Source organism: Haemaphysalis longicornis, unplaced genomic scaffold, assembly GCF_048455015.1.
Source record: "Haemaphysalis longicornis isolate Haplotype H1 unplaced genomic scaffold, Haemaphysalis longicornis Haplotype H1 scaffold_8, whole genome shotgun sequence".
In the NCBI taxonomy this organism is placed as follows: Eukaryota; Metazoa; Arthropoda; class Arachnida; order Ixodida; family Ixodidae; genus Haemaphysalis; species Haemaphysalis longicornis.
Genome location: NW_027526445.1, coordinates 104601715 through 104615729, shown reverse-complemented (window position 1 = coordinate 104615729; position 14015 = coordinate 104601715). Strand labels below are relative to the sequence as shown.

Genomic DNA, 14015 nt, shown 5'->3' with positions numbered 1-14015 from the left:
CTCTGAATTGGGGGATGCTTTAGTATCGGTGCACGATAGTTTTTAAACCATTGGGTTCTGAATTAGTATCTCTCATAGGAATGTGATCCGGTGGGCCCCCATAAAGGGACCCCGCAACATTTTCGACGAACGCTTCCCTCTTTCCTTCGCGTCTGGAAGCACTGCGAAAGCTGTAGTTATCACCAGCACGGAGCAGCACTGCGTGATTTGCTCGTCGCACCTGTTACGCCCTCCGCTTCGGCTGTTTTTGTGGCGTTATTTTTTAAGTTGCTATCGAAAAGCGTTTATTGCTGCAACTGAAGGAAAACCGGCCAACTGCCGCTACATGGCCTTAGTAACGTAGATCGGGTCGTCGTCGAATGTGAAGACCAGGAAAGCGAGAAAAAAGCTTTTGAGCAAGTTTCAGTTATCTGGTGGGCATACATCAGAAATTTTTAACTGAAGTTCTTTGCGACCCCTTGATCGGAGTGCTGGGTGGGTCGGGAGACTACGTTCTGCAATCATTTCAGCTTTCAAAAAACTTTGAAAGACGTGTTGCAGGGTCCCTTTAACATGTCAAAATGCGCTCGCAATCTTGAGACACCTACGTGTATGGACGCGGAATCTAAATCATTGCGCCTGGCTGAAATGAAAGGTGGTGGTAATCGCACACCTCCACATATGTGGCACCGCTTCTTCCCTATCAGGGAGCGTTTAATCGAACGTAATCAAGGTCGGGTGAAAAATACCGATCGAACCGGAAGATTCAGAGGAGGTGTTATGACGGTGATTTCGGAAACACGAAACAGAAATGACAATGTAATACCGCACCCTACAACAAGCATTCTAGGCTGATACTCCTTACGGTAATTCGAGGAAGCACAAAAATTGACGTTTGTTTCCGGGAATTTCCTGCCGCATGCTTTGCGATTTATGTTTCTTCTGCACGCAAGCAACGTTTGCGAAGGTTGTCCTCCGTCTCCATAGGCGTGCGGCAATCATGCACATATTTGAACACCTGAAATAAACATCTGAAAGTGGGTGTCAGCGTGATTAAGCTACCCTGGAATTTCAAACGCAATTTTTATATTTGCCGGCGTCGTAACTTACGGTGAGGTGTGCCCTTGCACTGTGCGGTCGTGTAATGTTGTCCATGCGGTCAGCGGATGACGCAAGATGCATTTCTTAGCACCGTGTGGTGATGACCTGGTTTGGGGAAATAAGGATGTAAAATAAAGATACAAGATAAATAATCAGCTATATCCCTAACAAGAAGTGCCTGCATATTTCTTCCGTCGCCCTTAAATATTGTGACGTACTTAATTATTTCAATCACTAATCACGCGTGTTTATGTGTGAGTATACACACTAACGCATGCTTTGTCGGGGCAACCGGGAGTGCGTGCTAGGGGCCGTCACGCCCTCATGTTTGGTTCAGCACAGTAGACCCACGTACGTACCGCTTACTCAACTTTCGTAAATAAGTATTCTCTTTTTATTGCCTTCATGTGATATTGGCGAATCGGCAAAAATTAAAAATGCCCGTGTTCTTTTTCAAAATTAATCAGGAGCCTTCAATAACGGTGCGCCAGATCATCCTTGAAGCGTCGGCGCTTCAAACAATATATTGAAAAAAATATTGGTTAATGGCTCACAGTCTCCAGAAAAATGAAGATAAAATGAAATCAACACCTGTCTTTATAATATTAACGATCGCATCGACGAAAGTCTGCAACCTGCATGTCCCATCTGCGTACCCTAATTAACTGCTGGAGAACCATGGGAAGGGTCGCAAGTGCTCAGATCGTTGAGAGGGAGGAGGAAGAGGCAAAGAGGTGCAGAAAAATCGTGGAACATATTAGAACTTTGTGGCGCCGTGATACGGAAAGATTTTTTGAAGCATCCCCCTTGTTCCCCTGCCGTGTTTGTTCCGACACTACTCCCAACTTCATGGTCTGAATTGATCAAAGCAGCAGCTCTTCCAGTAGCAATTTCATAGTTAAGCGATGTAAAACGTATTATTGTTTTCAAACGCACCTAGCCCCAATCATCATTTTTTAAGCTACACTCGGTGTTGGGCGTACGTGATACTGGGAGGAGCACGCTACTTCCAACTATTTACGTGTAGCTCCCAGGAGCACAGCGCACTATACCTTAGTGTAGTATGCAGTAGGCACAATCCGATGCGTACGGCCATTTGCAGTTCCAAAAGAGAAGGAAAGAAGTTATGCGGCAACTCGATACAAGACAGTGGAAGGTAGTCCTCCGGATGTGCGAGCTCTGGGCTACACCACCTCATGTCACCACAACAATTACTGAAAAAACTCGGCATGTGCGCTGAGTGGTTCGCGTATATAGCGATTTTGAGACAGTAAGGTAGGTTTAAAAATGGCGGGATTCTTTAGGGCACTTTTGGAATTGCTACTTGACATAGCTAGTTGGTTCCATGAGCCAGCAGACGATCAGAAAACCCGGTTTCACATTTTCTGGTGATATACCGCACCATTTAGCTCCTTACTAGCGTGAATCCCACCACGGCCTCCGCGATCGGCTGCCGGCGGCACGCCGTTGCTCCGACCGTCTTATTCGGCGCGTCCCCCAGCAAAAAAAATTCACAGCATATCCACGGGGGGAATGATGATGAGTTGGCGAAGCTCCTGAGGGGAAATCATCGGTAAAACCGTGACTCTTCAGTGAACGTTCGCCCACTACATCTGTGTCCGAACGTAACGTCTAGAAAGTCTCGCTTAAACCGCGCGTCGGCACCTTGGGTCTGAGCTCGCCTGATGCGTTTTGCAGACGCCTCACGAGCTCTCACTGCATCGGGGTCTGCCTGCCGATACGCGCGCTTTCTCGCCGCTTCCCGTTCTCTGACGTTTTGGAGATCCTCTTCGCGCCGCAGCCGTGCCGCTCCGCGTACGGCAGGGTCCTCGCGCCGTTGCCGTGACGCTTGGGCCTCTCGTTCTCGAACGCTGGGATCTTGGCGGCGTCGTCGCGCAGCCAGACGACACGCTTCGGCCTCCCGCTCTCGTACGGCAGGATCTTGGCAGCGGCGTCGCGCAGCTTCAAGGAGCGCTTCTGCCTCGCGGGCTCGCACATCTGCAGCCTTATCCATCGGGCGACTCCGAGCGCGCGCCAACAGCGATCGGATTTTATTACAACGCTCCCCGCCATCTAGTAAACAATCCAAGAACTAAACTAGAGGTAGCCACGCCATCTAGTAAACAATCCATGCGCATCTTTTCATCATATACAAGTACCGCCATCTAGTAAACAATCCAAGAACTAAACTAGAGGTAGCCACGCCATCTAGTAAACAATCCAAGCACATCTTTTCATCATATACAAGTACCGCCATCTAGTAAACAATCCAAGAACTAAACTAGAGGTAGCCACGCCATCTAGTAAATAATCCAAGAACTAAACTAGAGGTGGTTACATACATACGTCGAGGATGGACAGACCCACGCCCTAAGGAGCTTCGCCCCTAAAAAATGTAATGCGGCTCACTCCGCAACGTGCCGAGAGGTGGGTGTTAGCCAATGGTTCGGCCGCTCGCACCGGCTCCTCTGAATGGCTTGGCGGAGATTGCGCGGCTGGGTGTCTTCGCTGCCGTAATTCCTCTTGCCTCCCCTGCGGGCGTTTTGTTTTGATGAAATAAGAGACTTGAGAATGATTTTATGCAGTCGGCTTGTCTCAGCAACTTACAGAAACTTATTTAACTGAAGCAAAGGTGTGCAGATGATCAACGAAAGGTGAACCATGTTTCAAGCGTGGAGCGAGCATACGGAGTGGTACGCAGTACTTTCTCGGAGGTTATTTACAGAGTTACTATAAATAGTTATTTGGGGTGATGAGAACAAGTTTGCAGTTGGCGTGCCATGTTGTTGCAACGGTAACCTACCAGGCCCCATAGCGCAAGAAACTAACATCCAGGGCACTGCAACGCGATTTAAAATTATAAGCATATGTATGAAATTTTTACCGCACTGAAATATTTTCTGCGTGTGTCAGGCACACGCTTTGAGATCCTACATTTGTGAAAAAACTTCTGCGTATATTAAAAAAACAGTTTACTGCCGTTCTTCTGTGTGAAAGCTGACCAGCGGCCGGACCAGCACGGTGCAATCGAAGAAGTGCATGAAACAAACATTGTTTGTAATTTGTGATTGAACGTATACGGTATACTCCTTAGTTAATTCGTTTAATGAAACTGGACAACCATATGAAGCTGTTCGTTTCCCTTACGTAAATGTATTGACAGCAGACGGGAATTTCAACTTCAGCTGTGAACTACTTAATGGTGAAAAGCAGATAAAACCTGGCGTAATGTTCGAGTGGTTTCCGCTAATAATTGTCATATTTGTTTCGCGATAGTTTTGATAAAACAAAAGTTACAGCCGTTTTTTTGTATCCATACACTCTCCACAGGGCCATGTAGAGCAGGCGGGACTTTTGTAACATTTATAACGTCACTGTAAACTAATTATGACAATCAAATGAAGCACAGCGTATTGATGCAACCGCCATGGCGACCAATTTCTTTATGATTTTTTAGGACCGAGATGAGATCGACATATACCGAGCAAACGCCAGAAAGTTGGCTTTGCCGCAAGATACATACTGTCAACGCGAATTTTTCTACGCACCCTGTCGACGTTCGCAGCTACTGATCGGAACCTAGCCTGTAACACTTCCCCTTAAAAATGTTCATAGAGACACTTTGCTTACTTGCAGGAATGCGAATGCATTTTATTTTAAGCTGTGCGATCCTCACTATAGGTCTGTCGCGGTTGTGTCACCTTCTATTTCGACAATGGCATCAGAGCGATACGTCTGGCGTATAATCTACGTGTCGTAACGGTTGAGGAGGCGTCGATTAGGAATCGTTCTAGTGGCAGCGAGAACTTGCGTCTTTGTAGGCCTTGCGTCATGTTTTGTTCGTTTGCATCTTCTTGCGAGCCACCCCCACCCCCCCCCCCATCCCCCCCACTCCTCGCGTGGTCGCCCACGTTTCACAGCTCCCGCTGAGAACCGTGGACCTGAGTACCTATCTATAAGGCCACAGAACATTCACTGGCCATTTTGCAGGCGTATAGCGTGTTTGACAGCTGGCAATCCGTCGGCTCCGAATTTCATTTCCTGATCCAAATACACCGTATTTTCTTCCATCTTATTTTCTTTGCGCGGCCTGCAATTTTTGGAACCATATCTCGCTGGCACTGACCCCCAACTTGATATTTTTGCGTAATTGAGTATTTAATGCTTCCGCAGTGATTATGTACAAAAGCCATGCGGCCCCTGGACTCGCTTGTGCGCTGTGGTAGGTAACTGTTTAGAAATTGTTAACATTCAAACCAAACATATAAAAGCTAAGTTACTTCTCAGATGGGACCTGAAATCAGTAACGAAAAGTTCGTGTATTTTAGGTATTCATACCACTCACGGTGCTCATTGCACTTCCCAGTAGGCACCAAAATACCTCTAAGAACGAAATAAAAACGGAGTACATCTAAGTTAAACTTATTTTTTGTTTGCTGCCGCTGAAAACAAAAACGTAATAGCATAACGCAGATGTGCCACGGAGATTACGATGTCGCTCAGGAATCCCTCAACATAATTCACTTCCAGCGTTTTTCAGTCTCAACCGGTATTACGACCGATAAAGAGGGATTCGAATGCCAGAAAAAACAACGGCCACCCGTTGTCTCAAGTTAATAGCCTTGGCTGTACAGAGCTGAATTAAGACCGTACGCCAGCATAAGAAATAAAAATACCTGTTTATGATTTGAACGTCATTTAAACGCGGGAAGTTTCGCTACCGCGGTATTATCGGAAAGGCATAGTCGGTTACGTGGAGCGTAGTGCGGTACAGCGCAAGTGAAATAAACCCGTCTTGTCGCCACCGTAGCTGACATAAAGGCATCACCAGGTGCTGTAATATTACTTTCCATTCCTAAAAGCAGCTATGACCGTTTATTTTTGCCATACGGAGCGCAAAAGCTGTCAAAAGCCATTTCGCGGACCGGCGCAGCACGGACGGCTGTTGCTTTCAACCATGGGCTCCGCGCGCCGCGGTGCAGCGGAAAGAGCCGAAACGGCCCGTTCGCAATTACGCTCTCTCCGGCCGAATGGGACGGCCGGAGCAACGGTGCGCCGCCGGCAGCCGATCGCGGAGGCTGTGAAATAACGCGAGAAGGAGACAAGGGCCGGGTGTTCCCTAATAGCGCCACACCTACTTCTTCCTCTTTATTCTCTACTAATCGGAAGCCGTTACTCAGTGACCTCTTCTTTCTCAACATCCTCCCCCGGGAACGTTAACTGCTCCGAGCAAGGAATTGTTGAGCGTTCGGTTTTGTCGTCCACGTAAAGTTCTTTCACTTCCTTATCTGTTAGGCTAAGGTTGATGCACTAACCACTACGGTCCGTAATTGCGTATCTGGTCAGCGCATAGAGTTCTCATTTTCGTCGATGGTTGTCTCTGATTGCACCTGGTTTGACGTAAGTGTTCTCTGTCTCTTCTCCCGTGACCATAAATTAACTCTTGCTTGTGAACTGTCCGAGTAACGATACCTTCAGGTCGCTTCGTGCTGACAGGAATCGGCCGCTGTTGAGCTGATGTGTGCGGGAGAAAAGTGACTTGACGGCTTCGGGAAACATTCCGCATGAAGGCGTCAGGTTGAGACAATTTGTACTTGTTAGGAAACTTTAGACGCAATATTTCCGGTTGACGAGGAAATTCATACCGGTTTCCTTTCAGTGGACAAGCCAGCGTACACTTTTGTGAAACGCTAACGTGGTACTGTTCGTCGTGCCTGGGCAAGTTATTTTCGAGGTCTCGAAACACTGTACGGCCAATGTTTTTGGCCCCATGAGTTCGTTCTATTGCCATGCTTTCCATTTCAGAGTACTTGAATCGCTTCTGTTTAATGTGGAAATCTCTTTGAGGGGCCATCACAGAGGGAAAAACACAGACCATACATTTAGAACTCACGTTATCTGATTTTGTCATTGTGGCTCCTTGAAAGGTCCATCCAAATATCGTTTTTATGGCTGCCAGGCTCGAGCAGGTGCTTCGGCAGACTTCTGGTGCCATGACCAGCCACATTTGGTCAGCTCCTATCAACACACTGATGCCAAGTGTCTCGTTGCCCTGCCCGAACTTGTTCAGATCTGCGATCTCTCTTCCCGAGTTCATTAACCTGTGCACGTAGGGTACATCGGTAATATCTCCCAGAATGTCCTGGCATATCTCTGGTACCTCCACAGCATCCAAGGTGCATTCATTTTCGTTGTACTGGCTCTGGAGCGTGATTCTGAAGATTCGGTAATTCTGTTTTTTAGCTTCACTTGTCTTCCCAAAAGTGTTGATGGACAATGCTACTTCTCCGACGACTGGTAGCATCAACTTCTTCGAGCAGAAGACTTCCCAACTAAAAACCGTGAATTTATTCGTCCGAAGCACTCAGAGAAAACACCTAACGACAGAGACCAATGCCAGCGTGAGCCACCTTCAACAGTACTCGGCCAGGAGCAACTCCCACGGGGCCCCGATTATGACATGCTTCAGCGGATACATAGCGCACGCAAGGCAGCAGCAAGGATAGGCCTGAAGAACCGAGCCAAAGCCCTTTCTCCTTGCCAAACGTCATTCGCATCAATCAGACCTTCTCCCAAGCGCTCGACCAGTTTGGCAGTTCAACTGAGGAAGCGCATCAATGACTCGACACTGTACGAACGTGGAAAGTTTAGGAGACCACCGAAGTCCATGATTAGGCGCACCAAACAGACAAACCCTCGGATGCGACAGAAAACTCCTCTGTTAAGCAAGGACCCCACAGCAGAAGAATACAGTGAAACCAGCACGTGGGATCTACACAAGTATCATCATCGGCGGCTTCTGATCCCAAAGAAAATCGGCGAAACTCATGAGGAACTTACTTTCGTCCAACAAACTGTGATTGTTGTCGACAAGTCCGGAACTGCACACAAGTATGTTTGTCGGAAGCGCAATCGACGCTACAAACACCGCTGGAAGATCAAGCTGCCCTGATGGAACTGGACGAACACAGGAAGTGACCATGCCAGTGAAACGGACTACAGGGACGGGACAACTAGTTTATTCACTCTGTTGGGGCGGGGAGGATGTTGTGAAAGAAGATGTTCTCCAATCCCCGCGCATGCTGCCATTATCATCATCATTATGTAAATAGAATTCATGGTTCCCTCTGCACGTCCCGGCCCTTTGTCTCCTGGTTTTCCACAACAGAGGCCGTGATCCCACACGTGTGTTTCGCACTGTATACCCCAGGTGGCGCCGTCTTCGAACATCAACTTGTGCTGGCTGGCACGTCCAAATCCGCCACCATTTTCCCATAGGCGAAAATGCTTTTGATTTATTATCAGAATAAATAGGTAAGTACCGTCGTTATTCCGGGCGTCAAACAAAATAGACCACGAAATGTGACCTTCGTGTGAATTTGAGCGCTACAAAACGGCGGTTCACTCAGGAAAAAATTTTAGTGCCCCAATTATCGTCGCACTACCCTGTATTATTTTAGGAATTGAATTTTATAACATTAAACAAAGTTGAATAATCTTTCGCACTGTATTGTTGTTTTTTTTCCAGCCAGATGCAACTTTCCATGCGTGTTCATGAGCCATGCCAAGGACAAGTGGAACGTGCCTGCCCGTACATGACGGAGGGCTCGCTGAAGCACGGCTGTCCTAGACTGTGGCGGCAGTTTTTTCTCTAGCATGTAAAATACTGCAGACACAGTTGCTCTGCAGCCAGCCAGCAGATTTCAACGTGACTGCGGACACCGTTGCTCTGCAGTCAGACAGCAGACGAACGTTGCACTGTATACACAGTTGCTATGCAGCCAAACCGCTGACGAACGTTGCACTGCAGACATAGTTTCTCTACAGGCAGTAAGAAGACTACCGTTGCAGTGGCTGCGCAGTCAGACAGGAGATACTTGCACTTCATACATAATTGCTCTACAGCCAGACAGCAGAGGACCGTTGCACTGGCGACATGCTTATCTTGCTCAGTTCACCGTTTCCCAACGTTTTACGGCGCTGACCCACTCGGTGGTCGATCCTCCCGCTATATCAGTAACATTCGGCGGCTGTACATACTGTAAATACCTCGGTCACACATTTTTGTAAATAGATAACTGGAGCATCAACAATGGACAGTCTGAACTCTTGTGCAAAAGCCTCGTTGCAAATGTTACTTGATTACCTCAGCGTAAATTTGCGGGTGGTCATATTTAAAGAGAAGCTTTCTTTGCCTCACTGATGGTGACCGTTCGCCAAAACTCATTGCAGAAAAGCCTGCTTTCTCTGACTATGATGATTATCTTGGGTGAAGTGAAATATGTTTCAAACGACACGCTCTTTGTGGTCTTCACTTCACTCCAATGACTTCAAAGTCAAAATCAAAAGATAAATATTTAATCCTTATGCTGAAATTGCACTGCAGGAAAACGAACTTACAAAATCGACATCCAGAAAGGCAGATCAAGTGCAGGTTCACAGTCAATACTTTATTCCTTGCCAATCTCCCCGAGTTGGTACGTGAGAAACATTTCGAGAGCATATGCATCACTCAAGGTCAACCTCGGACGACGAAGGATGAATCCCTCACAAGATTCCACTTTGATACAACTCCGTTTGCGGCGGAAGAAATCTTTGTATTTCAACCATCTTTGTCGCTAGACGATGGGGCTATGACCTTTTTAAGTGATTAGCGCAGAAAATTAGTGGTTAAATTTCTTTTTTTTAACAAATTAATTCCAACACGCTATGTTAAAAACGCCATCTCCCAAATTTTCCTGTTTCTCTGTTTCTGCCAGCTACGCAATAACAGACAAAATATCGTGGTGAAGAAAGGGGTAGAGGGACAGGGTGGCGCATTTAAAACAACTTTTTGAAAGCGTTGGTATTTCTTGACTTACCTGAACGCGAATGTTTGCCCTGCTCGTTTGGGGGACCCTTCGTTTCCGTGAAGCTACAAGCCCGGCCCAGTGGGCGCAATGCTCGATTTAAATTGACTTGCCCCAGTTCGCTGCACCGCACATAATTTGGCATGAAAAAATTCTGTGAGCTTCCCTGCTCTATCTTTTCACTGATGAAGTTCACCGAACTGTCTTGAAGCTGCCTAATCCCATACAATTGCGAAAGTCCGGCACTGTCCACTCGCCACCACGTCCGCGAATTACGTTGAATGCTGTCAGAAGCTCGGCTGCTGTACCCGCTTCGGAATGCCATCCTGGTCTCTAATAAAATCTGCTTCTTAGCTAACGGTGAATCCTGCCATGATCGCCGCATCGTTGCAATGCGCCACAGCCTCCACGTTGTGGTCAACACGAACCAACCTACGTGCGGCTCTGCAGCCACTCAGTGCCGTCTTCTTCCGTGCCCAAACACCTCTCGCCTAGAGCTGCAACGAAGACATTTCGCTGAATTAGCTGCAGGACAACGCACACGACTCGTTGCGGAACAGCCGGGGTGCACGGACTTCATCTTACGTAAGGATGGAAGTAGTGCCGTGCTCATTAGTGTTGCGAGAGATTGTAGTTTCAAATTTCTGTGCAAACGGCGACTACTTTTATGGCCTCCATCCGCTATTTATACCCTTCTCCCTTTGTAAACTCGCCTTCTTTCGTTTTTTTTTTTCGCGACCATGGCTCCCCACCACTCTCCATGTCAGCAGAGCCGCTATAGGGTCAGAACGCCTCCCTTCGGTTTCCCATTCTCCTTTCGCATCCGAAGACAACCGGCGTTCTTGTTGTCATGGCGCCATCCCCATGCTATCGCATAGAGCAGGCTGGCAGGTGCTGAAGGCATAGGGTTCTATAGTACGTATTGAAGGCCACCCAAGCGACGCGAAGTGTGATAGGTCGTCACCATCTCCCACAAATCTATCAGGAGACGCACACTCGCAGGGGCATCTGCGGCGCGGGATTCGATATATGGAACGTGACGGTGAACGAGAGCTCGACACGCACCAAAAAATACGCTATACGTTTGCATACGACATCTAAGGGCATGTTTGAAGTGTTCTGTGTATGCTATAATGCGATTTATCCGGGTTAGATATATGCGGGATTGAATTTATTGGCAGGTCTAGATTCCCAGGAGCCATGATGGCAGGCGGTTAGGCGTTTTCTGTTCAATGAACTCTTAGGGTAGAGAGTGATGGTTTTAGGTTTCTTGAACAGAGTATAGTGCCACACCAGGAAACAAGCAACCCCCTTTCTCATTTTAGGGTGCGAAGCAGGTTGTTTGATTGATAAAGAGGATTGGCTAAAGTAGCTGAGAAGGACCAGGCGGGATGACATAGGAGACGGACCAATGATACCTAACGGGATAAATTTCAAAAGAAAATACACAAATAAATGTCAAGAATAATAAACACTTCCTAAATGAGCAAATCCAGTGTAGAAATTTTCGGGCTGAAGTTCGAGGTTTATCGCGTCGGTGCGCTGGAGCAGATGTACTAGCGGCGTGCCGTTGCATTGGCGCTGTCGTCGCCATGGCCGTCGGCCCCAGCGATCGCAAGTTGCGCAGCCGAAGCTATAGAGACGCCGTTGGAAGTATGCTGGGCAAGGAGGAGAATGTGGCTCGTCCTTGAGGTCTCCTGTGCGTTTCAGTCAAGGTGAGGGCTCGCCGATCACCTCGTTCCTCTTCCCTCGGAGTTCACACCTTCTTTTCCGCTTCTTCCCGCTTCGTCCTCCTTCTGCCTTCCCCTGTTCGTATCCTGGTGCTGTTTACCTACCTTGGCACAAGCGCTTCATCATTTTCGCTTGTATTGCAACGCCGACTGCTCGCTCAAACAGCGGCTCCTTACACAAGACTTTGTGGTTATGTGTTAGGATTAAATATCAAGAAGAATGACTACACTCCTGGCGGTGCTGGCATTTTCTTCACCTGGCCAACTTAGGCCCTATATATGGCGACAGGAATAAAATGAGACTGCACCGTGGTACAATTCTGGCAGTTACTCGGCATTGAAGTATTTTTCGTGAAACGTAGCCTTAAGAAATTTATAGACGTGCCCACGTCTGTGAAGTCGCCAAGAAGGCCGCTACTCATAATGTCGGCCTACAGAACACAATCCAACAGGGGCCGGCTGGTCAACCTTCGCACACCATTGTGAAGAAGGAATTTATCGTAGTAAGAACAAAAACAAACTCACGAGGAGTAACAGTCCCCGTCTTCCGCTTCTAACTCACCTTGGTTTGTTTGTTAGAGTGCTGGTACCGAAACGTCATCCCCATGCAAACACTGCCAACATGTTTTTATGTCTTTACAAGTATGCGCAAGAGCTGTAGTACCGCACGCAATAGCGTGTTTGATAACGAGGAAAGTGTTACGTACAGGTGAGGTGGCGAGCATACCCAAGCTCCATTTGTTCGCTTTCTCGCACAGCTCTTGCGCTTGAGCACGTCGATAGGCATAACTGTATCTTCACCATTAAAATGAATTACCTAATTACTTCTCCAGAAATCTGACCTAATTTAAGCTGACAAACGTTCCCGGGACACTCGGCCGGTTCCCATGCCAGAATTCTCCGCACTGTGACTTCCCTTACCAAGGCTTTCCCTACCACACCAAATCATTTCGCAATTTCGGCAACATGGGTGATAACGTCCTTGTTAATACCGTTTCTGAATAATGATGTCTACAAAAACAACAACATCGTCCGCATATGCGAGAAGCTTCACTTCGCAGTTGTATATAGAAAACCTTGCATTTTGTGGCTTTGATGTTTAGACGAAATGCTTTGACGTAAAAGCAAAAACGTCCTCACGACGGCATTCTTTTAGCAATTGCAAGAGAGGTAGAAAGGACTGATCAAAGCTAACCAGTACATGGAACAAAGTTTTAACATGAACTGACTGACTTGAACTGACATTGGAGCAGAACGTTGTCTCTGCCACTCCAATTACGCAAAATGTTAGTGCCTAACTTTCTCACTTCTGGCTTACTCGGCCAACGACAATTGGCTGATTCGCCATAGGTAAGTGAAACAGGAGCGCAAATGTCAGACAAGGAGAAAGAAAAAAGGCCCATATAGAAGAATAACGATAGAAAAGGAAATAACATGGAACAGTATACCTGGAAGCGAGGATAACAGAAGTGTGAAATAGAAGTAGTAGATCGTGTTGATGGTGGGGGAAAAATTGGAAGTTGAGTTTGCGAGAAAATAAAGAATTGGCAATGGTGATGGGATGGGAGGAAAGAGAAGGGAAACAATGTTAAGCAATTACCAATGGTAATTGGTAATGATAGATAGATAGATAGATAGATAGATAGATAGATAGATAGATAGATAGATAGATAGATAGATAGATAGATGGATGGATGAAGGGACGGACGGACGGACGGACGGATGGATGGATGGATGGATGGACGGACGGACGGACGGACGGACGGACGGACGGACGGATGGATGGATGGATGGATGGATGGATGGATGGATGGACGGACGGACGGACGGATGGATGGATGGATGGATGGATGGATGGATGGATGGACGGATGGGTGGATGGACGGATGGATGGATGGATGGATGGATGGATGGATGGACGGACGGACGGACGGACGGACGGAGGGATGGACGGAGGGACGGACGGACGGACGGACGGATGGATGGACGGACGGACGGACGGACGGACGGACGGACGGATGGATGGATGGATGGACGGATGGATGGACGGATGGATGGACGGACGGACGGACGGATGGACGGATGGATGGATGGATGGATGGATGGATGGATGGATGGATGGATGGATGGATGGATGGATGGATGGATGGATGGATGGATGGATGGATGGATGGATGGATGGATGGATGGATGGATGGATGGATGGATGGATGGATGGATGGATGGATGGATGGATGGATGATGGATGGATGGATGGATGGATGGATGGATGGATGGATGGATGGATGGATGGATGGATGGATGGATGGATGGATGGATGGATGGATGGATGGATGGATGGATGGATGGATGGATG

The 14015-nt window shown here is 47.6% G+C and overlaps 1 protein-coding gene across 1 annotated transcript in view; it reads left to right on the top strand.

The window, feature by feature from the left end:
• LOC144148416 (uncharacterized) overlaps positions 1–14015 on the top strand; it is a 29211-nt gene that overhangs the window by 2229 nt on the left and 12967 nt on the right. The window lies entirely within an intron of this gene.